This window comes from Euprymna scolopes, chromosome 9 (genome assembly GCF_053919585.1).
Source record: "Euprymna scolopes isolate OS-2025 chromosome 9, ASM5391958v1, whole genome shotgun sequence".
Classification (NCBI taxonomy): Eukaryota; Metazoa; Mollusca; class Cephalopoda; order Sepiida; family Sepiolidae; genus Euprymna; species Euprymna scolopes.
In genome coordinates this window covers 147591596-147615220 of record NC_136490.1, presented here as the reverse complement: position 1 = coordinate 147615220, position 23625 = coordinate 147591596, and the positions used below count along the sequence as shown (strand labels likewise).

At 32.2% G+C, this 23625-nt stretch overlaps 1 long non-coding RNA gene across 1 annotated transcript in view; it reads left to right on the top strand.

The window, feature by feature from the left end:
• Positions 1–10323: 10323 nt before the first annotated feature.
• LOC145284899 (uncharacterized) overlaps positions 10324–23625 on the top strand; it is a 48922-nt gene continuing 35620 nt past the window's right edge. The window contains exon 1 of the long non-coding RNA XR_013868903.1: positions 10324–10718. This is a non-coding gene — a long non-coding RNA (uncharacterized LOC145284899). The remainder of the gene's footprint in view (positions 10719–23625) is intronic.

Genomic DNA, 23625 nt, shown 5'->3' with positions numbered 1-23625 from the left:
AACTGCACGCCTATGGAACTCTGTTCCGCTTGCCTGTTTCCCTCCCGACTTCAATCTGGATGTCTTCAAGTCCAACACAAACAAATTCCTGATGAACCGCCCCCCCTAAGTAATGACGCCTTACCAATTCTCCAATACTATTGCTACACTATCCCTTTGATTACTGTACACACAATAACACTTATCCCTGAGTGGCCATTGGGCCTTGATAAGTGGTGAACTCCATGTAAAAAAAAAAGAATAGAGTTGTAGATCACGTAAAAAGAACATTTCCACACATAATATGTTTCATTTTAGTGATTATATCAGAAGGTCTGTCTTGGAGCTTTAGCAAGACAATTTACTGAGTTACTGAAAGCGATTTAAGTGATACAGTAGTAGGAGGAGAAAGATTAGTAGTAGTAGTAGTAGTAGTAGTAGTAGTAGTAGCCTACGCTAATCAACATAAAAAAATCATGTTTTATTCATTGGCATTTCCAGTTGTTGAGTTAAAGTTATTTGCGTAATATAATTTATAATATAATTTGATATTTAGTTCGAATGATTTTACAACAGAACTAAATAGAACATAACTTGAGCGGATGTGACATATTTTGTAATAGTTATTCTTGTTTGACATGTTTATTAAACAAAAGTCTATTCGTATTTCGAGCGAGAAGGCATGATTATTTTGAGGAGGCCGGAATTTACGGAAATTGAAAATAAGAATAGAAAAACGTGTCAGCTCATCCGTTACTTCCACGAATATCCTTATTATTTCCCTCTTTTTCCCCGTTTGTCAGCGTATCTATTTCTCTTCAAGAGCTTTGGAAAGCAGGTCCTCAGTTATTATGGGGAAATGCCGGATATGCCCCTTTGTTACCGTAAATTATCTTTTTTCAAAAGGATTCATGTCTTATCCAGGTCAGAAGGCCACTCGAGGATAAGGTTTAATGAGTATACAGTAGTCAATGGGACAATAATGTGTAATGTTTGGTGACGACCAGACCTCCCTCGGTTAAAAGCAAACACGAAGAAAACCATAGTGTCCACACAGTTATAAGTGTAGTCCTAGGTGGTTAGAATCGAACATTCATCAAGGTCCTGACTGCATTAACTGCAATTACTGCCTTCCGTAGTTGTTGTCGTCTCACCACGTTTCAGCCGTTATCTTCAGACAATTCTCATCTGGTTCCAGGTGAGAATTGTCTGAAGATAATGGCTTCAATCCTATTCAAAGCCGGCCAGAGGTTTACTTGACCAAAACGTGGTGAGACGACAACAACTACGGAAGGCAGTAATTGCAGTGAATGCAGTTAGGAGATTCAGAGTTCCTATCAGTCGCGGTTACCACCTGACGAAGGCCAGAGGAATAGTTGGCCGAAACGTCGTGAAACAACTAAGAAAAGATAAGGATAGTCCACAATAAATAAAATTAATAAACAACCAATAGGGAAGATTTTTTTCTCTAGGTCATTACGGTCTCGCGTCATATGCTACGCGCAAGCTAAATAACCCAGTAATTTATCAGTACAAATAAGTTATAAAATTTTGAATTACAAGTATATCAATTAAATGTACTAAGCTTTAGCGTTCATAATTCCTGTGTGTATTTTCCCTTGCACCGGTTGTAACATTATTTACTTGTATTCCTTACTTAATATTCCTTGTTAATTAGTCACACGGTGCTATTTATATGACAAACTTCTGGTCAGCTGTTGCCACACACACACACACACACACACACACACACACACACACGCACGCATACATATATATAACTACTTTATTTACTCACATAAAATTAATATAGAAAAGTATAAATTTATGCGTAAACTTTGAGTATTTACTTCAAAAGTGCTCAATACGTAGGTAGAGCTAGTTAGTAATTTATAAAATATATATGCCGATTAAGCTACACTGAATATTCCGCGTTTAATCCACTAGGATTCTTCAGGCTTATGCGCGAATTTTACATGTCCATTGGCTGATAGGAAGGGCGCGGTGGATACTAGAAAGCCAATTGGCTAACTAAATTCTCAATACAAGGTGCGTATATAAAAACGACAGACAACCACAAAATTCGCGCATAAGCCTGAAGAATCCTAGAGTTGATGAAACGTGGAATATTCAGTGTAGCTTAATCGCCATATATATTTTATAAATTACTATATATATATATATATATATATATATATATATATATATATATATATATATATGCAGATTTCTTATTTATTATAGAGCTAATTTTCTACTGATTATCATGTCAAATATATGGTAGTAGCCTCCCAGATTTTACATTTATTATTATAGAACAAACATTCTAGTGAGTATTATATTGTATAAAATATAGAATAATAATTTTAAAAGTTAAAAAAATATATATAACTTGGGTTCCATTAGCTAGAAATTAAACCAAAACACTTAGCGCTTCAACGTTATTCGTTACCATCTGAGCCACCAACAAGTGGATTTCAAAGTGCTAAAAATTAACCTATATCAACGAAAAAATGTATATTAAAAATGTATATTTGCGCATACAGAGAAGACTTACGCCTGCAAAGTTTCTAATTTTTCGATTTTGAAATCGTTCTTTACACAGACGGATAAGGGCACTGATATATATATATATATATATATATATATATATATATATATATATATATATATATATATATATATATATATATATATATATATATATATATGAGCAAACAGTTAATAAAATATGTTAAAAAACACTTTGAAATGAGTTAAAAACATATTTAATCTGAAAAGGAAACAGTAGATAAATGGATATCCATTTATCCATTTATCTAGTGTTTCCTTTTCAGATTAAATATGTTTTTAACTTATTTTATTAACCGTTTGCTCATATTATAAGCCCTATTTTCTATTTGGTTTTATCGAGCTTTTATATCTGGCTTAGATAATTTTATAAATATTAATTTTTTAATATTTATACTTTAAGTTTACCATCTTGGATCATTTTGGTAAATTCAATTGTAATTTTCATTTTATTATATATATATATATATATATATATATATATATATATATATATATATATATATATATAATTAAGTAGTCTACAAAATTTATAGTATAATTATAATTATTGCTTCAGAAGTTAATGTTTATCCATATGAAATAATCGTTATTATTTTTATTATATAAAAGTGATGAAATAGTGATATTGTTTGAAATGCACTTACAAAAATCCCTAGTTTTTCATATTCGGAGCATGATTATGAGATATTAACCATGGTATAAATTCTGTAATCTACGGACGTCAAATATAAAAGCTCTGCTTTATATAATGATAGCGGATGGGGGGACTGACGTTGCCTAAAATACGATTGCATAAAAACACGGGACTTGGGTGTCATCTTCTTGTGTTATTAACAGAAAAAAATGCCACGTGATGATCGCGCGTAAGAAAGTTGGGAATTTTAAAAGATAGGAAAGAGAAGAAAGAATAAAAATGCCGCGTGTTATCGATCAGACCATAACAACACAGCTGTTTAGACATTGCACATTTTGCTTTTTTAAAATGAAACAATGACTCAACCGTTCGCGCATGCACGATTAACAAACAGCTTCGTAACCAAGGTTTCACCCGACCCCCTTCAAACAAAACGACATTTCTGCATAAAGCAATTGACGTATTTTTTCTAATTTTTCGATATTATCTGTCCGAGACATCGTTCTTTCTACCGACATCAGGTTAATGCTAATTCGATTCGGATAACAAAAGTTTTTAGCGGACATACAAACGAATATACACAAACACACAAACACACAAACACAGACGATGAAGATTTATATTATAAATATTAACCATTAAACTTAATTTTATCATTTTTAATATTTGGATAATTCATACTATTTTATTTATTAATAAATTTTGTATTATGTAAACCCACTTAACTAATTCGCTTGTTATAAAAATCACAGCTTACCACTCAATAACTTTACATTTTTGTATTCAATTTGAGTACCATATTTAGATTTTTTTTTCATTCAATCTAAGAGAAAAAAAACTTTAGCAAAAATAGTTGAATTACATTTTTTGTTTGAGTAAATTTCCGGATCGTTATCCCTTCAAAACCTAAACAGCAATCATAAAATGATAATGAAACCAAATTTGACTCTATAATGGATCATTTCTTCATATATATATATATATATATATATATATATATATATATATATATATATAAAGCTGAACGTCTGTGTGTGTCTGGTCAAGCTCCTATATGGTTGACTATTATAGAAAACTGATAACATATAATGATAGAAGATGTATCGAGACACAGGAATGGGTATGCTTGATCTGGCATGATAGTTCATTAAAATTGTGGGGTCTGCGTACATGCCTCGTCCACAAAGTATGGAAATAATTTAAAAATTAAAAAAAGAAACGTTTACAAATTTTCTTTGATAATACATAATAATACTTGTATAAGTATGTTTTAACTTAAATAGGGATGGTATAATAAAATTGTGGGGTCTGCTTTCGCGCCTGGTTTCCATAGAATGGAAATAGGCACAAACTTTAATAAAGACTTTTCATATCTATCTGCGTAAGTATACTTTGATAATTATGTTTCAGTTTGAAAAAATATGGTATGATAAAATTCGCACCTGACCTCCATAGAATGGAAATATGTCACAAACATATATATGTAACAAGGTCTTTTAATATAGATCCACAGAATACTGTGATAAGTGTTTCAATGTGAACAGGTATGGTGTAATAAATAATGGGGTTTAAATATTTTATTTTTACTATCATCATATTTTGCTTTGGTTTTGATACCCCCGAATTCGAAGCTATCTCTTTACAACCCTTCCTTTTCATAACCTATCATACTTTAATAAATCAGAGTCCATTTTCTGTAGGCTGTTCTTGAACCCAGTCAACGACGGGTACTTTTGCTAGTATATATATATATATATATATATATATATATATATATATATATATATAAATGGTGAGAGATTAATAAATGTGAAATTATCAATCAAGTTTTCATAGGAAACATAACATAACATAATTTCGAACTATATTTTCTAAGCCACCCCTTTTCCTCTCTTTCCCTTTTCGTTTTCCTTTTCTTCCCTTTCACTCCTTCCCCTACCCTCTCTATCCAGCATTTTATATTTTGGTTTTTGATGCCTATTTGTAATTTTTAAACAATCTTTTATTTAGATTTAAATTATTTGATGAAATTGGCAGAATAATATTATTGTCCTGTTGATTGCAACAAGTTGTAATGATTTTAGCAAAAAAAAAAAAAAACGAGGCTCAAATAATAAAAAAAAAAAATATATATATATATATATAGAGAGAGAGAGAGACAGAGAGAGGGGGGAAGGTAGGTACGTACGCACGTATATATATATATATATATATATATATATATATATATATATATATATATATATATATATAAGTAAATTCTTGGTACAGCAAAATGGAAGGAGAAATTTCAAAGGAAACATAATTTAATTTAAATACCAAAAAAACAAAAAAAAACGGGCAGGTGAAATTATTAAAATTTCCTTAAGGCCTTATCGTCTGACCCTCTAAGAGGAAACGTCAGAATGATAAATTAAAAACTAAGAAACGAATGAGGAAAGAAGGGAATTTGGTTTCAGTTGGAAGAACAGTGAGAAAAAAAAATCTCACTGTTCAGGTGGTTTTAAATCAATAAATATCTCCAACTGATGTTTCAAAATCTTTTGTCTACACAGGCTAGGTCGAGAGTTATTAATGACTAACGCCTCAATGATATTGAGATGATAGTTCGACCTCGCACTGTATAAAACAGAAAACCACCCATCGGAATATTGATCAGAACACCTATTTATACTCATCAGGTAATTACCAATGGCGGACTCATGAGCTTGGGAGTGCCCGGATGTTCTCGAAACCTGGTGTAGTCGAATATCCCGAGGGATATATTGGGATATTCTCATTTCTAATCTTTGGGATGTTTTGCCAACGTAGTCAGCTCCACACTGACAAACAAATTTATAAACAACAGAATTCTTAACGTATAAATAAATCTTAATCTTCATATATATATATATATATATATATATATATATATATATATATATATATATATATATATATATATATAAGGGGATGGTCACCAACAATGTGTGTTTTTTAGCATTATTTTATTATTCCGTGTTTTGGTTTTTCATTATGTTTAGATCATTGTAATAATGTTTTTAAATCATTGAAATCGTTTTTAACGCGTTTCAGATGTTCTGTGAAGTGTCCTCTTCAGAAAGTATTTAAAATGTTCAGGATGTGTTAAAAATGTAAAAGGACATTTTCGTAGTTCATTTGAAATGCTTCCGAGAGGTGGAAACATGTGTAAGTGATTCTACTTTTCATTCCTATGTCTAATCTTTATTACTGGTTCATTAAGCAGGACTGATGTCTTATGTTTCTCTCTCTCTCTCTCTCTCTCTCTCTCTCTCTCTCTCTCTCTCTCTCTCTGCTTGTGTTTCTATTTATCTTTCTTTGTTTTTTCTCATTGTTTCCTTTTTTACTCTTACTTGAGTGGGAGTGAGGGGCCCATTGGTACTTGGTCAACTGGGTGCATAGGGTAGGATGTGTGTGTGTGTTTTTTTTGTTTTTTGTTTTTTTTTTTTGTTTTTTTACACAGTGATCACCACTTATCAAGGCCCGGAAGCCACTCAGGGATAAGGGTTATTGCAAGTATATTACGTTAGTGTGGAGATTTGATGGAGTGTTTACTTAAGGGGGCGGTTCATTAGGAATTTGTTAACATTATACTTGAAGACATCCAAGTTGTAGTCCGGAGGGAAGCAGGCAGACGGAACAGAGTTCCACAGGCGTGCAGTTCTAAGAAAAAAGCTTTGTTCATGGAATCCGCGTTTTGATTTAGGCACAGATATAGAGTGGGGGAAATTTTTCACAGTGGATTCAGCTAGACGGGTGTTTTTCGTGAAAGATTGGCGAGCGGGGACCAGGGATTGGAGTTCAGACGAGCACCTGCCATGAAAATAACGATAAAACAAGGATAGGCCCGCAACGTCTCTTCTGTGGGAGAGGGGTTGCAGGGTAGAGAAAAGGGCATCCCCCACTAAGCCACGAAGTCTATTTTGTACTCTGTCAAGGCATGATAGGCTGTTTTTGGCAGCTCCTACCCAGATATGGCAACAGTATTCCATCCTTGGACGTACTTGGCTTTTATATAGATAGAGAATTGCATCAGTAGTGAGATATCTTCTGGAGCGGTAGAAGGATCCCACCATCTTTCCAGCGACCTTGGCAACAGACTTGATGTACGTGTTCCATTTCAGATCAGGAGTAAAGGTCAAACCCAGAAGCTTGTCAAAACACGGGGCCTCACCCAGACGAGAGCCATCCATCACAATTGATGCCAGCTGGGGATCAGAGCGTTGATTATGTAAGGATAGGAGTTTGGTTTTGGATGCATTAAAGGTAACTAGCCACATCTTCCCCCACTGAACCACGCGCTCGAGATCAGAGGAGAGAGAATCAGAGAGAACTTTGTCATTTACAGCCTTTGATGTGTTGCCGTAGATGGTCGTGTCATCAGCATAGATGTCAACGAATGATTTAAGTATGTGTTTAGGGAGGTCATTGATGTAGATCAGGAAGAGAGTTGGGCCCAGGATTGACCCCTGAGGGACCCCAGCATTTATATTGCAGGCCTCCGATTTTTGTCCATCTACCACTACTCTTATGAGCCTATCGGAGAGAAATGATTTAATGATTGAGAAAACATTTCCAGTTATACCGTAGCTGGAAATCTTGTGAAGTAGACCCTTATGCCATACCTTGTCGAAGGCCTTTGATATGTCAAGTGCAATTGCCCTAGAAAGGAAGCCTTTGTCAAGAGTGGGATATAACCGTCAGCACATCTGCGGTAGATCTTGCAGAGCGGAAACCATATTGTGTGTCACTAAGAAGGTTATTCCTGCTGAGGTGGTTTACTATTTCTCTATTTAATATTGATTCCAGCAACTTACTCATAACACAGAGGAGACTTATTGGTCTGTACTGAGAGGGAGATGACTTATCACCTGAATTCTTAAATACAGGGCAAACTGATGAGGTCTTCCAGGGGGTCGGAAAGCACTTCTCCTTAAGGCAGCGCTTAAATAGTTTAGTAAGTATGGGAACAAGTTCTGGTTGAAGCTTTTTTAACACTATAATTGGGATGCCATCAGGGTCAGTTGCTTTACTGGAATCTAGGTTTTTTTATTAGCTTGGCGACCTCATGCACGGATATTTGTATGTTACCTAGCTTGTTCTGTGTTATAGGAGGAAATATGGGGAGTTGATGGCCTTCGTCGCATAGGGTAGAATTAGCTGCAAAGTTCTTTGCAAATAGTTTGGCCTTGTCTGACGCTGACGAGATAACCTCTGGTCCATTGATAATGGTTGGGATAGAACGCACACTTCTGTTCAGGATCCTATTTGTTATTTGCCAAAACTGGTGGGAACCAAGCCGCTGATCAGCTACCTTGGATTTAACAGACTGGGCATATAGCTCTCTTGCATTTTTTATTACTCTTTTACAGTGGTTGCTGGCAGTCCTGAAAGCAGCTTTAGTCTCAGTGCATCTATTACGTTGGTAGCTATGGAAAAAGTGATTTCTGTGCGCGATAGCAGCAGCACATTCTGGGGAGAACTATGGCTGGCTGTTAGGTTTTTGTTGGAATTTTTTAGATGGTATGAATTGGTCTATGCCTACAATTAACCATTCGGTCAGATCTGATACTATAGAGGACACTTCCTTTTTAAACATGGAGTGCAGAGGTAAATCAGATATGAATGTACGGAAGCTATCCCAGTCAGCCATAGAGTATCGGTATACAGTACGGTGGAGGGGTACGTCTGCGGGCTTCTTACATTTCGTTTTTATCTTAACTGATACGACGGAGTGGTCGGAGGATCCTAGAGGAGAATGAACGGTACATGAACATAGCTCAGGGGAAGTTGAGAGAAAAAGGTCTAAGAGGCTTGCATATTGATTGGGTATATCGGGCACACGGGTGGGTTCGCGAACTATCTGAGTGAGGTCATAAGCAATGGCAAAATCATGACAAAACCTCCCCTCATCATCTGTCTTATTTGAATGGGTCAGCCATTCCACGTTATGGACGTTGAAGTCACCACAGATGTGGATGTTAGCCGAGGGATGTGAAGACAGTATGTGGTCTATTTTCTCAGATATGCTCTTAAAGATAGTAACTCCGCTGTTGTGGGGCCTATAGAGGGCAAATATAAATGCAGTGGTGTTAGCAAGTGCAACCCTGAAGCACATATTGGGTAAATTAGGATCTTCTCTAGAGATATCCCTGCCACATGGGAAGCCATCCTTAATGTAGGCACATATTCCATGCCCATGGCGATCTTGGGTGTCAGATTTAGCTGTTAAATTGGAGTATCCATTAATTATGAACTCGTCTAGGGAAGTGGTCGGCCCTATTCCAGTTTCACTTAGAAATAATATGTCCGGTTTCGTCTCCTGTAATTGGGTTTCAACCTCTGGAAGGTTGGAACGTAGACCCCTGATATTGGAGAAGGAGACCTGGTAGTAGGGGTCTACGCTGGAAGATGGGGTTCTAGGTTTAATCGAGTTTTTATTCTGGAGATATTTCATGTGTGTGTGTGTGTTTTCTTTTATTGGTGCGAAAAATACACAGCGGACTCTTTCCTATGCAATATATTGATGTTGGCATCCTGTGGATGTTCAGCGTAAATGAAGACGCCCTGATATTATTGTAGCTTTTTTTGTTAAAACTGTTAAAGTATTTATCTAAGCTAGCGGGGAAGCACGCCGTAGCCCGGTCGGAAAGTACACTTAAATATGATATTTAATTCTTGCAAATTCATGTATATTATTAAAAAGTTAATGTTCTATTGATTTTTATATATTATAAAGTTCGATTTCAAAAATTAAAAAAATATATCTATATGACTTGAATAGAAACCGAAACCAAAACTTATGAATATATATATATATATATATATATATATATATGTATATATATATATATATATCTTGAGTTCTTTCAGCTATAATCGAAACCGAAACTAATTCTTGATAATATTATTTATTAAAAAATAGATTACTGGAGTGCCATCAGCTATAATCGACACCGAAACCAAAACTTATGAAGAATTCTGGGTAAAATTATTTATTACAAGAAATGGAAGTCCATAACAATTAAATGACAGTCACTAGGGTGTAAGCGTGAAGCACAAAATAAATAAAACACACGCTATCCAATTAATATATAAATATTATATACGTGTGTGTGCGTGTGTGTGTGTGTGTGTGCGTGTGTGTGCATACGTAGTTGTTATTCGCGTATATGTGGCACATGATAATATAAGGATGTACGCCCACTGTAAAGTTGGCGTTGCATGCGTATGAATTCCTACAACACAGACGGTATGTGTCCAAATTGTCAGAATAACTGTTAAAACGGAAAGTAAGCAAAAGTGAATAAGAGCTTAAAACGTCGCTACTTCATTGCATTAAGTTTGCACTTAGTGCGCATGTATTTCCTGGCGTAAACCTGAGTGCATTTACTGCTCCGACTTTCCCATATGCGAAATTGATACGGAATGGGCGAATGAAACCAACAATCGAAGTTTCTTCTTGAGACACCTCTACAGCGTTCAGAAAGTACAAATACAAAAGATGTGCGTGTGTATTTTCGCATGTTTACTTATTTTTGTTTTTTTTATGTAAAATACAGAAATTGTATGCCCGTCTTTCTGATAACTATTTTAGGTTTTTAGATCTACGTAGTTGAGATTTGATTGAGCCATACTAAAGACTAAGCATCCACTATTATAATGATGCCTCCGTTCAGTCTCAAGAGACAATGGGTACCTCCTTGCAGGGTATAATTGTGAGATTGCACAATCTCCAAAAACACCTCTTCTGAATCGGCACTGTTTGAGTCCAGTGGCAAGAAGTGCTGGACGATTAGAAATAATGCGGAGATAAGCAGAGACCACATGCAGTACCTGAATTTCCCAAATGGTTGCCCATTTTAGTACTGATCAGCTCAATGTTGCTTAACTTCGATGGCTTTATGTGATCCAGTGTGTCAACGTGATTATGCGTACATATCCAGCATTAGGATGGGAATAAAGGGAACGTTAAGTAATACGGAGAAATTTTAATGAGACTTCGTTACACCCTTGACTCATGTCGAACACATTATTTACTGATTTTCAAAATTGTGGTTCATTTTTTTTATTTATTTTAATTAAACTTTAATGGTTGCGCCAAATAAAACAAAAATTCAATGTCTTCTGATTTATATTCGCCAGTGTTTTGATGTATTTTGTATATATTCTTGATTACGTTGAAATATTAGAGAGCTTCACATTTTGCAGTTTTCAAAGGTTCTATTTAGAAGTAATAAATTCCTTATTAATTTCATTTACACTTGATTTAAAACAGATTCAAACCATTAGTAACATACAGAGCAAATGCGGATTATTAAAAATGCCTAATGAAACAAAATACTATAGAATCACTTATTATTTTCTAAATCTATAAAACCAATTGTATATTCTCCATTTTTATACGTTTTGTCCTTGATTGATTTAAAGCAGTTATAGATGTTGTACTTTGCATTTATTAAAGATAAATATGCGTTCAAAATTAGAACTATAACTTCGGATTTATGTTCTGTACGTGTACATAGGTTTAGAAACGCTTGGTTCTCAAGTAATAGTCTAATGATTTCAAATACAGACGAACATAGTGTGCTGATATTTCTAAGTATGGGATAGATCATATATATGCATATCTGTGCGTTTAATTGGAAGATGTAAACCCTTGTTCACTTTAATAATATACAATTTATATTTAATACAATAAATAGCATACAGAAAGGAATTACAGGTGTTTACAAATATTTTAAGTCAGTGTTTATTTTATACTGTACAATACATTTTAAAATGATTTATAATCATCAAAACACACACACACTTATATATACAGTATATACATACATATATATATATATATATATATATATATATATATATATATATATATATATGAATATGTCAAGCTGGCCCAATAGTTATCGTACTTGACTCAATGACTTTAGGTGTTGGCTTCTATCTTAGGTCGAGTATTTTTTACTCACAAGAAGTGAACTGTTTAGAAAAAACACAATATTCGCATGCACATATCTCAGTTTCCTCCGTTTCTTTTATTTGATTTTTTAATGAATTTAACGCTGTTTAATACCTACGGTAATTCTGTTTATAATAAATAAGAATCCTGCATTAATTAAAATACAATATTAGATGCATATTTTACGACCAGGTAACGACGGGTGGCCTTCTAGTATATATATATATATATAAAAGTGAGAATGTGTGTGTGTGTGAGAGAGAGAGAGAGAGAGAGAGAGAGAGAGAGGACATTCCCAACCTATATGCTCAACAAATTTTTGCTTTAAAGTCTTAAAATTTGGTATAATGTGTATTTAGATACGTGGACAACTTTGTAATCAGTTTTATCCGGAATAATTGGCTGCTAAGGAGTCATAATTGAAAAATTGATATTTGGGAGTTATCGGATCTTTTATTCGTTTGGTAACTGTTTCACGAATATATATATATATATATATATATATATATATATATATATATATATATATATATATATATAATTTAAAGGAGATTAGAATAATAGTCTAAAGAGCTAAGTGTATTTTAATGTAACAGTGAAATTACTAGTTTAATTAAAATACAGGAAATGCTCGTTGTAATTTAGATATATAATAAGCTCGATAGTTAAATGTCCTAGAGCTAATTCAATATTAAGTAAAGTGATTTTTAATTTAAAAATTTAAAAAAAAAATTTTTAATTTAAAAATCAAATTTTAATTAAATTAAAAATCAGTTTCATAAGAAGGAACAACAACAAAGTCAATTATCTGTACGATCGTTTCGGAAATCCGTGCTTTTTATTTGTGGTATACATGAAGTTATGCAGAACAATTATATATAGTTTTTTTGGTAAGCACGGTCTTCTCATCAGCAAATTTAGGAGGATTTTTATTGAATTTAAAAGACACTATAAATAAACCTAGCATTAAAAGTAAGGCAGATGAATCTGAAAAAATTGAAATAAAAGGTTTGGATTTAAAATTTATAAGAAAATTAATATAGGTTATAGATAGAAATGAGTAGAAAAAATATATATTTTTGAATTTACATAATAAATTTGATTTAAAAATATATAGAGATAGTTACCTTTTAGTTTTTCTTTTTTGGAAATCAGGAACTGTGTTTAAAGTAGTCATTTAGATGTTTGCTATAGCTTTTTATTTTATTGAATGATGAATTTTAAAAGGGTGACGCTCGTGCAGTAAATTGTTTCCGTTAGCGTATTTTGATTTAAAGACGCTACACTTAATATATATAGAGAGAGTATTTATTTTGCAAGTTTTTAAGGGGAGATAATTGTCATGTATTATTGACTTTATTTATTATTTGATTTACGGGTCTAAGGGAGGTAATTGGTCTAACTTAATTTATTTTTAAAAAAAAATTGTAATCTATTTTTACTAATGAGTAATTTTTAATGATTTAAGGTGGTTTATATTTATTAAATTTAAACCAACGTTTATGATTACATGTCAGAAGCTCGTGTCTTGAATTTACTAGTTTGGTTGTATTTTTTATATCTTCATATTTTAAAATTTTTAGGTTTTCTTTTGTACATAGTGCACAAAATTTATCTCCTGGTTTATATGATTTGCAAGTCTCAATTATTTGCCATTTTAAGTTGAAAGAAATATTGCTATTTTTTAGTTGCCAAATATAGTTGGATAGAGTAGTTTGGTTTGATAGAGAGTTATTTTTAAAAGAATGTTTGTGCGTTGAAATTCTATGTTTTATTGGGCCAGATGTGGAACCAATATATATTACCTCTTGATTATTGTGATTATTTTCCGTTAGGTCTATTGTTGGATTATTATGTGGTGGGTTGATTAGTAATTGATCGGTAGATTGATTTAAGTTGGTGTTATTATTTAATCTGGTAGTTGAGTTATGGCTGTTAATAGGTTCTTGTAGATTTGTAGTTTTTGATACTGTGCAGCTATAGATAACATTTTTAATTTTACATGAGCCTTGTAGGGGACATTTATTTTTTCTTCTACAGTTACAGTCCGATGTATTTTGTATAGTTGTATTTTGTAGTTTATTAATTTTCTTATTATTAGAGCTAATTATTTTCTGATGAAGGTTAGGCATAGTAGAGTAAGAGACTTTAATTGTGTTCTTATTGAAAATTTTATTATATCTATGGGGGGCTTTAAAGTTCTTATCTAATATTTTAAAAAATTCTCTGGCTATGTTTGTTTCTAGGTTTTTGGAATACGGGGGGTTGAACCATAGGATCTCCTTGTGTCTATTCTTACGTTTACGGGTTTTAGTTTGCTGTTTATTTGTATTATTATCTAATATTTGTAGTTTGGTTTTATCTTTTTTTGTCTCTTGGTTATTTTTCTTAACTCGTATACGGGAAGACATTGCCATATTATATGTTATTACGTCAATTAAATGATAGAAACATAAACTGCATTAAAAATAAACCTATTAAGAGCGTAATAACATATAATATGGCAATGTCTTCCTGTATACGAGTTAAGAAAAATAACCAAGAGACAAAAAAAGATAAAACCAAACTACAAATATTAGATAATAATACAAATAAACAGCAAACTAAAACCCGTAAACACGGTCTCCTCATCAGCAAATTTAGGAGGATTTTTATTGAATTTAAAAGACACCATAAATAAACCTAGCATTAAAAGTAAGGCAGATGAATCTGAAAAAATTGAAATAAAAGCGTCACCCTTTTAAAATTCATCATTCAATAAAATAAAAAGCTATAGCAAACCTCTAAATGACTACTTTAAACACAGTTCCTGATTTCAAAAAAAGAAAAACTAAAAGGTAACTATCTCTATATATTTTTAAATCAAATTTATTATGTAAATTCAAAAATATATATTTTTTCTACTCATTTCTATCTATAACCTATATTAATTTTCTTATAAATTTTAAATCCAAACCTTTTATTTCAATTTTTTCAGATTCATCTGCCTTACTTTTAATGCTAGGTTTATTTATGGTGTCTTTTAAATTCAATAAAAATCCTCCTAAATTTGCTGATGAGAAGACCGTGCTTACCAAAAAAACTATATATAATTGTTCTACATAACTTCATGTATACCACAAATAAAAAGCACGGATTTCCGAAACGATCGTACAGATAATTGACTTTGTTGTTGTTCCTTCTTATGAAACTGATTTTTAATTTAATTAAAATTTGATTTTTAAATTTAAAAAAAAAATTTTTAATTTTTAAATTGAAAATCACTTTACTTAATATATATATATATATATATATATATATATATATATATATATATATATATATATATATATATATATATATATATATATATTAATTGGAGTTATCGGATCTTTTATTTGTTTGGTAGCTGTTTCACGAATATATATACATATATATATATATATATATATATATATATATATATATATATATATATATATATATATATATATATTGTACATACCTGGCGTTGCCAGATTAAGAACATATTGTCGGCGGAGGGTTTAGTCACATACTATTAGATATATTAGTTAGTTATTAAGTTATTAGGATTTTTCTGAAAGTTTACCATATTTTGGATTTTGGAAAGTAACATCTCATACTTTAATGGAAAATAACTCATCATTTTTAAACGCAGCTGATGTTCGTTATACTACTAATAAAAAATAAATTAAATTAAATTTAAATTAATGTTAAAATAAATTCAATAAATCAAATTTATACAACATTTCTTATTGGAATATTTAAAACAATTTTATTTAATTTAATTATTAATTAAATTTAATAATTAATTTAATTTCCATTAAAACTTTAAAGCTAATAATAAAACAAATATTCTTTAATGGTATATGCAAATTAGATAACCTCTTGAATCTTGATTCCTTTTTTATAAATAGTATATATATAGAAATCATCCAGAGATAAAAGTATATAAAATGTTGTTTTTTTTTTTCAGTATTAAAATCTATTTCTGAAACGGTGTATTTTTGTATATACTAGCAGTTCAGCCCGACTTTGCTCGGGGCCTATGTTTTTTTTTTTTTTTTTTTTTTTTTTATTACATTTTCACCCCAAACAAGGCACATTGCCACTTTAATGTAGGGGGCTACTATCAAGGGAAACATCTACTGGGGTACTATGTAGGGATTAGGGCAGCGAGATGTTGGTTCACGTTGCACTTGAACTTATGCATGTCAGTACAGTTGGGGAAGCAGTGACCTGGAATGGAATTCCAAAGTATAACTTTATGTGCTTATGTATATATGTATTAAAAAGTTTGACTCATGTTCACGAAACCTACATCTAAAATTTCAAGTGTTTAGACCCAAAATTGGCGGAGAAGTTTGATAGAGTCTATAAAGGCCGACTCTGTAAACTTTGACCTCTTGGCAGCCAAATTTTCGCCCAAAAACTGATTAAAAAGCTTGCTGCATGTCTGAATATCCTTTATATAAAATTTCAAATGTTTAGACCCAAAATTTGTTGAATAGTTTGCTAGAGACCGTAAAGGTCAAATTCTTTGAATTTTGACCGCTTAGCAGCCAAATTCTCGGCCAAAAATCGATTAAAAGGCTTGCCTTGTCTGAATACACTTTATGTAAAATTTCAAATGTTTAGACCTAAAATTTGCTTAGTAATTTGGTAGAGACCGCAGAGGTACATTCTTTAAACTTTGACCCCAATTTTGACCCTGTAATATTTATTTTTTTGTACTCAAATCAAATTAAAAAGTTTGATCCATGTCCAAGTATCCTACATCTAAAATTTCAAGTGTGTAGACCCAACATTGGTAGAGTTTTCAAATGTCAAATCGTTGAACTTTGACCCCTTGAAATCCGATTAAAAAGATTTTTCCAATCTCAGTACCCCTTATGTCAAATCTCGAGTCTGTAAACTGAAAATTGACAGAGTAGTTTTGTAGGGAAATGTACACACACAGACAATTTTACTTTTATAGATATATAGATAGATTAACCAAATTGTGAACAACTAAATAGACAGGAATACGTCTTTATCATACTATATATATAGTGAATAAATGACAAAAACTATATTCCAAAATTCATGATGTTGACAATCTTATAATTTATTCCTTTAATTCAGTTGGCAATTATTGACAGTACTTGTTTCATAGCGCAAAATCAATCACTTAATTATTATATCAATCAATATCAAAATTTAAAATAGCATAATGAAAACATATTAAAGGTATGTACAGCTTCTCTTCCAATTTTCGGATTTTAATCATGTTAAATCGCACTTTATTTCCTTTGGCGGATTGATTATTGCTATTTCTTCTGATGAGTTAAGGACATAATACATTCACTAACTGATATAATAATTAAGTGATTAATTTTGCGCTACGAAACAGATACTGTGAAGAATTGTAAATATCAGCTGAATTAAATGAATAAATTATAAGATTGTCAACATCAGAAATTTTGGAATATATTTTTTTTCATTTATTCACTATATTGCTCTGTAATTACATTGAGCTTCTTAAATAAGGATTGGTATATATTATAAGAAAATATATTTCTACAGAAATATTTATATATATGTGTGTGTGTATGTGTGTGTGTGTGTGTGTGTAAATGTAAGATTGTATGGATATAATTTTTGTTTTAGTATTTACTTCAATAACTTTCATGTAGAACTAAGTATCAATAAAGAGCAATATACATATTACAAATAAACTAACATTCTTTCGGTTGTTAAATTGATAGGTTTTTAGTTAAAACACAAGATTGATTGGACCAAGTAAAGATTAGATACCCCAGTAGCAGACGACAAAGATAAGCGCACATTTCCATTGACACCGGTTGTTCGACCTTGACATTGCCATTGGTTGGTTGTAAACACGTCAAATAGCAGACATGTCCGAATGTTCGCGAGCAAGATTTTTTAAATATATTTACAAAACTTTTTAAGATTTAAAAGAAAAAATATATATTTAGAAAACATTTTCTTTGATATTAAATATTTACAAAACTTTTTAGGATAAAAAAAAACAACTTTTCTATTTACGCAAAACTTGTTAATGTAAGTAATAAACAAACGTATTTAAACAAAATATATTTAAATAAATGGGTGTCTTTCAGGGTGCATTCTTTTTATATATTTACAGAACTTTTTAATAAAACTTTTATTAATAATAATAATATTAATAATAATAATATTAATAATAATAATAATAATAATAATAATATACATAAATGGTAAATTTTTTACGACGTGCCCATCCCCAGCATATTATAAACACTCCAACCTCCCTATGTTAAGAACGGCTTTCGGAATAACACGCCCAACCTCAAAAGCCGTTCTTAACATGAGGAGGTTGGGAGGTGTTTATTCCGAAAGCCGTTCTTAACATGGGATGGTGGGGGTGTTTATACTACGCTGGGGCAGGTCGTAAAATAATACCAAATAAATAAATAAACCGACGTTATAACTGAGAATTTCGGATGATGTCAATTAAAAAATACGCAATTTTTACAAAACATTTAAATGAAATTATTATAACCAAACTTTTTAATAGCAGAAACGAATATAAAATAACTGACTTGTTCGGATTTTTGCGACCAAGATTAATTTTTATGTACAGTGTGTGTGTGTGTGTGTGTGTGTGTGTGTGTGTGTGTGTGTGTGTGTGTGTGTGTGTGTGTGTGTGTGTGTGTGTGTGTGTGTGTGTTTCTTTGTGCGTTTTTAATACAATTTAATATTTATTTAAAGTGCGAGGTGTGTAGGTGGTTAGTGAAAGGAGAAATCCTTCTAGACCGAGGCAATTTTTTATGCATAATAAATCACAAGTACAAACCATCGAGATTTTAGAAAATATATTTTATTCACATATCTTTTATAACTTTTATTTTTATAAAGATGAAGTGTACACATCTTTTTATACACACACACACACACACACACTGTACATAAAAATTAATATTTGTCGCAAAAATCCGAACAAATCAGTTATTTTATATTCGTTTCTGCTATTAAAAAGTTTGGTTATAATAATTTCATTTATTTATTTTTTTTAATTGTGTATTTTTTAATTGACATCATCCGAAATTCTCAGTTATAACGTCGGTTTATTTATTTATTTGGTATTATTTTACGACCTGTCCCAGCGTAGTATAAACACCCCCAACCATCCCATGTTAAGAACGGCGTTCGGAATAAATACCTTCCAACCTCCTCATGTTAAGAACGGCTTTTGGGGTTGGGGTGTTATTCCGAAAGCCGTTCTTAACATAGGGAGGTTGGAGTGTTTATAATATGCTGGGGATGGGCACGTCGTAAAAAATTTACCATTTATGTATATTATTATTATTATTATTATTATCATCATCATTATTATTATTATTATCATCATTATTATTATTATTAATAATAATAATAATAATAATGATAATAATAATAATAATAGTTTTATTAAAAAAGTTCTGTAAATATATAAAAAGAATGCACTCAGAAAGACACCCATTTATTTAAATATATTTTGTTTAAATACGTTTGTTTTATTACTTACATTAACAAGTTTTGCGTAAATAAAAAAGTTGTTTTTTTTTAATCCTAAAAAGTTTTGTAAATATTTAATATTAAAGAAAATGTTTTGTAAATATATATATTTTTTTTTTTTAAATCTTTAAAAGTTTTGTAAATATATTTTTTAAAATCTTGCTCGCGAACATTCGGACATGTCTGCTATTTGACGTGTTTACAACCAACCAACGACAATGTCATAGTCGAACAACAGTGTAAATGGAGATGTGCGCCTATCTTTGTCGTCTGCTACCGGGGTATCTAATCTTTAATTGGTCCGGTTGATTTTAGAGTTAAGATTAATGGAGATAATTAGATATTTGAAGCTGTATACAACACAATTGTTTATTCATGAATTTTTCATTTTAAAAAAGTTTGAATTTTCCTATGAAGATTTGTAAATCTATTAGCGGGTTACACATATTTGTCATTTTCGCAACTTTGGAGCAGTCACCTCCTAATACTTTTAATACGTACTTTCCAACTGAGGACATCTTAAAGTAACATAATTACAGATTACTTTTTAGTCGATTCCTAATTTTACAGGAGAAATCGAGTCTGACGCACAATCTCTGACGCGGAAACCGAACATAAAATCGAGTTAGCTAATAAAATCGATAAAAGTTTCCAAATTAAGACACCGAATTCTCTTGTTGAGTTTATGAAAGACTTTGCGAAGTTTATATTCCTGACTACAATTCTCTTAGGATTTACTATTTAATGGGTTGTTATATGGTAATTAATTGTATAAATGCCCGTTTGTGGAGCTCTATACCGCGTACTGCTTCCCAGCGGACTACAACATAGCCGTTTCCAAGTCCAATGCAAACAAGTTCTTTAAGAGCTACTCTTTTGAATAATCAAAGTCTACTTAATTCCTACAACTACCCACCTATCCTCGAGTGGGCCTTCGGATCTTGGTAATCGATGACACATTTATAAAAAAAATCCCAGGATTCAGTTATACTGATTAGGCACCCGTGCAAGTATTCATAAGAGAACAGGTGCTGTTTTCTATTAAGGCAATGCACTGTGTAAAAAGATGATTGCAATGATGGGAAAACTACAGAAATTGCACTTCAAATTGCGTCCGCAATACCCTTTTAAATGTGGAAAAAATCGACCTCCTCAAAACGCCCACTCTGAATTGGGACAGGAATAAGAATACACTCAGTGACGAGTGAAAAGATGTATTAAAACAGACACAACACTTTTCTCATAGCCAAAAAGCCAAGATCTTACTAAATCCATAATTCTAAGAGTTGGTTGACAATATTGAATAGCAATGCTCATCTAAAACAATATAAAATATAATAAAATTTCAGAATAGATAGACCGACAGATATACCAATGTTTGAATTAATAAAGTGAAGTTCGAACAATGGAAAAAGCAATAAACATCCTTTTCTGCGATAAAAGGGTGCGAATTATTATTATTTTTTTAAATATCCGTGTTGGATCTGTTTGTTTATTTTTGCGTATCTGATCACCAGGAAAAACAGGAGTGTCGTACGGGGAATCGGTCGGTTGACGTTGATGGTAAATTTTCCGTGTTTATGTTAACAATATGTTTCTTTGGGCATCTATTGTTTAAAAGAAAATATCTCACAGAGTATCATCAATCGTGGCCTTCATTCAGTCTTGATAGACAATTTATCGGAGAATTTAAACCAGCCACAGAGATATAACGTTGATGTTTCCCTATTGTATGCAACTAATGGTTTCTCTATACACAATTTTTACTATTCGGTTTTAAATTCTCCTATAAATTGTCTATCAAGACTGAATGAAGGCCACGATTGATGATATTCGCACAAGGCCGATTGTTAATGTGAGGAGTGAAGGGGAAATGGGGACCAGCTCCCCGGGGAGTAGGGGAGCTGGATAGTAACAATTGGTATGAAGGGTTGCCCCTACATTGACCAAGGTCTTATATGTGAGGCTGGTATTTATTTGCTCCCCCACCGAGCAAATTAGGCATAAGGCTGATTTTTAATGTGAGGAGTGAAGGGGAAATGGGGACCAACTCCCCGGGAAGTAGGGGAGCTGGATAGTGACAATTGGTATGAAGGGTTGCCCCTACATTGACCAAGGCCTTATATGTGGCGCTGCTCCCACATATGGTCTTTCCTTGCAGTATCTGCCGGAACAGATATTATATTTTGATCTTGGCCAAAAGGCCAAGAAAAGCTTAAAAGTTAAGAACAGCATCTATTAACAATAGACCTTTGATCTTAACCAAAAAGGCCAAGCACAAAAGTGTTACGGACAGACCGACAGACCGACAGACCGACGGAGTGACTTATAGAATCGTTTGCACTCGACTAAAAATGACATGGCTTAAAAACAAAAATAACTGTCAAAACACAGGGTTAGTATGACTTCTTATTCTTCTTCTTCTTCTTCTTCTTCTTCTTCTTCGTGTATCAAACCTGTTATTGCAGATTTCAATGATCATGGCTCTCCAGTCCCCTAGATTTCTAGTTGTGTTTTTATTGACCTTCTTGAGACCGTCAGTGAACTTTGTTGTTTTCCTCTGCTTTTTACCCCGGTGTTTTTCCCTAACATACAGCTGTTTTCCAAGCCGCCGACCCGTATTAAATGGCAGAAGAACTTTAACTGTTTTTCATAGATAATATTGAGTAGTGATCTGCTTTACTTTGCCTTACGCATTATTTCTTCGTTTGTTTTATTTTCTATTCGTGGAATTTGTAGAATTCTCCTTAAAAAAAACTATATCTCCGCCGTTTTCAAACGACTTTCGGTCGCCTCTGTTACTGTCCAACATTCGCAACCGTAAAGAAGAATTTACCATATAGTACAACTACGCTGAAATATAAACATATATTTTTGACGGTTGATTTGGCCTACAACAGAGGAAAATTTAAGAAACCGGATATGACGAGAACGTCGAGTCTTTCCTGATAAGTTTTCTGGCGGCGATTTGATATCTTGCCTAATGTTGAACTTAAAAACATTATAAAGTAGAATGCCATTATGTAACATCGTCAGAATATATTTTAATCGATAGGGTGTTACTAAATACAGCCACCCCAGACAGTGGATTTTTTGGATGGCTAGTCACACTGAATATGTCTCGACAACAAAAGGTTCTGCTTATTGGAAAGAAAGAAAAATTAATCAATAATAACAATAAGAAAAATTCGTCCAATTCTAGAAGAATTATATCTCAAAAGATTTACAATAGAAAACAAGCCGAGCATGCAGGGTCCCCCTCCACGAATGAACGATTTGGAGGTAATTGTACCCCTATAATGCTCCCTAGGGGGGGGGTAACTAGAGTAATCCTGGAAATCCGTTCTTGCAACAGTTTACTTTACGATGACTAATGTTTGTGCAATTTTTTTTTTAAATCCAATGCATGATTATCGAGAAAAGTGGGAACAAACGAATAAACTAACTGATGAACGGGGTGAATTACTAGGTCTAATCCCTCCTTGATTGGGGGATCAATAAGAGAAAATTTATTTCGTATTTAAGAGGTAATAAACATTATTATTTAAAACTATTATTTAATTTATTTGTTGAGTTCACATTTGTCGTTTCACATTTTTTGTATACATAAATTAGATGACGACACTGAAAAAAACAGAGTTAATCTTTTCTTTATATGTTGATACGAAAATTAAGAAATATTAGAAAGTAGTTGGATCAATATAGAGTTAGAGTCTAATAGAAATACACAGACCGTGAAGGGAAAATGGCTAAACAATTTCTTCAAATTACCGAACACCGTTGTAATACTGATATCAAGTACCTTACACATTTATTCGACACTCTGACGTGAATATTACATTCATATCGCATTTGTTTTCCTTGATTTAACTAACAGGAACCATCTTTAATTCTTTAGGAATTTTCGCAAACC